General features: G+C 43.9%; 1 protein-coding gene across 1 annotated transcript in view; it reads right to left on the bottom strand.

The window, feature by feature from the left end:
* LOC115186263 (vascular endothelial growth factor receptor 3-like) overlaps window positions 1–52 on the bottom strand; it is a 22269-nt gene extending 22217 nt beyond the window's left edge. Inside the window, exon 1 of the mRNA XM_029745931.1 lies at window positions 1–52. This exon is cut by the window's left edge and continues 111 nt beyond it. The gene's annotated coding sequence lies outside the window, so the exon portion shown is untranslated.
* Window positions 53–2775: the final 2723 nt, after the last annotated feature.

Genomic DNA, 2775 nt, shown 5'->3' with positions numbered 1-2775 from the left:
TCGCCCTTTACGATCCCTCCGACTCCTACAAAACACAACAACATAGTCTTTCACCACGGCCCTATGGCACCCTATTCCCTATATAGTGCACTACTTTATACCAGAGCCCTATGCCACCCTATTCCCTATATAGTGCACTACTTTTAGGGTTAATTGATTGATTGATTGCTTGACAGATTTCTAAGGTAAAACACATTTTTAGAATTTAAAACAATTTTAAAGCACAGATAGGATGATGCAGCGATTGATGCATCCCAATGTGGTCCTCGGTGAAAAACAGAGCAGGACTAAACAAATAGCACACATTTGGGAACCAACCAATTTTCTAGTCATTTACCATGCGTTTACATGGTCGGTCATATACCATGCGTTTACATGGTCGGTCATTTACCATGCGTTTACATGGTCGGTCATATACCACATGGTCGGTCATTTACCATGCGTTTACATGGTCGGTCATTTACCATGCGTTTACATGGTCGGTCATATACCACATGGTCGGTCATTTACCATGCGTTTACATGGTCGGTCATTTACCATGCGTTTACATGGTCGGTCATATACCACATGGTCGGTCATTTACCATGCGTTTACATGGTCGGTCATATACCACATGGTCGGTCATTTACCATGCGTTTACATGGTCGGTCATATACCACATGGTCGGTCATTTACCATGCGTTTACATGGTCGGTCATTTACCACATGGTCGGTCATTTACCATGTGTTTACATGGTCGGTCATTTACCATGCGTTTACATGGTCGGTCATTTACCACATGGTCGGTTTACATGGTCGGTCATTTACCACATGGTCGGTTTACATGGTCGGTCATTTACCACATGGTCGGTCATTTACCATGCGTTTCCATGGTCGGTCATTTACCATGCGTTTACATGGTCGGTCATTTACCACATGGTCGGTCTACATGGTCGGTCATTTACCAGACTCTCTCATTGACTTACAGTTAGTGAATTCAGCTCAGTACGGACCACCACACATCACAGTCATTGCTGGTAACTTTCCTCAATAAACCAGCTATCAGAAAACCATCCAACATATCTGTCGACCAGGGCACAAATGGCACCCTGTTTCCCTAACGTAGTGCACTATGTGATCAAAAGGAGGGCACTACAATAGGGAATAGGGTGCTGTTTGGGACGCATCACACTGTTTCAGTCATTGTCATGCATAGTGGGCTGTGGTGGTGGAGTGAACAGAGTAGAAAACAGAAGCACATCAACATCAAACAGGACATCTATGAGACAGCTCCCTATGAGACAGCCCCCTATGAGACAACCCCCTATGAGACAACCCCCTATGAGACAACCCCCTATGAGACCGCCCTCCTATGAGACAACCCCCTATGAGACAACCCCCTATGAGACAGCCCCCTATGAGACAACCCCCTATGAGACAACCCCCCTATGAGACAATTATCTATGAGACAATCATCTATGAGACAACCCCTATGAGACAATTATCTATGAGACAATCATCTATGAGACAACCCCCTATGAGACAACCCCCTATGAGACAACCCCCTATGAGACAATTATCTATGAGACAATCATCTATGAGACAATTATCTATGAGACAACCATCTATGAGACAATTATCTATGAGACAACCCCCTATGAGATAACCATCTATGAGACAAATCTATGAGACAACCATCTATGAGACAATTATCTATGAGACAATCATCTATGAGACAATTATCTATGAGACAACCCCCTATGAGACAATTATCTATGAGACAACCCCCTATGAGACAACCACCTATGAGACAACCATCTATGAGACAACCCCCTATGAGACAACCCCCTATGAGACAACCACCTATGAGACAACCACCTATGAGACAACCATCTATGAGACAACCCCCTATGAGACAACCCCCTATGAGACAACAATCTATGAGACAATTATCTATGAGACAACAATCTATGAGACAACCATCTATGAGACAATTATCTATGAGACAACCACCTATGAGACAACCCCCTATGAGACAGCCCCCTACGAGACAACCATCTATGAGACAACCACCTATGAGACAACCATCTATGAGACAACCACCTATGAGACAACCACCTATGAGACAACCACCTATGAGACAACCCCCTATGAGACAACCCCCTATGAGACAATTATCTATGAGACAATTATCTATGAGACAACCATCTATGAGACAACCACCTATGAGACAACCCCCTATGAGACAACCATCTATGAGACAACCCCCTATGAGACAACCCCCTATGAGACAACCCCCTATGAGACAATTATCTATGAGACAACCCCCTATGAGACAACCCCCTATGAGACAACCCCCTATGAGACAACCCCCTATGAGACAATTATCTATGAGACAACCATCTATGAGACAACCACCTATGAGACAACCCCCTATGAGACAACCATCTATGAGACAACCCCCTATGAGACAATTATCTATGAGACAACCATCTATGAGACAACCCCCTATGAGACAACCCCCTATGAGACAATTATCTATGAGACAACCCCCTATGAGACAACCCCCTATGAGACAATTATCTATGAGACAACCCCCTATGAGACAACCCCCTATGAGACAATTATCTATGAGACAATTATCTATGAGACAACCATCTATGAGACAACCACCTATGAGACAACCCCCTATGAGACAATTATCTATGAGACAACCCCCTATGAGACAATTATCTATGAGACAACCATCTATGAGACAACCCCCTATGAGACAATTATCTATGAGACAACCCCCTA

The sequence above is a fragment of the Salmo trutta genome, unplaced genomic scaffold, assembly GCF_901001165.1.
Source record: "Salmo trutta unplaced genomic scaffold, fSalTru1.1, whole genome shotgun sequence".
NCBI lineage: Eukaryota > Metazoa > Chordata > Actinopteri > Salmoniformes > Salmonidae > Salmo > Salmo trutta.
Note: the sequence above shows the minus strand (reverse complement) of the source record. Positions and strands in the feature narration are given on the sequence as shown.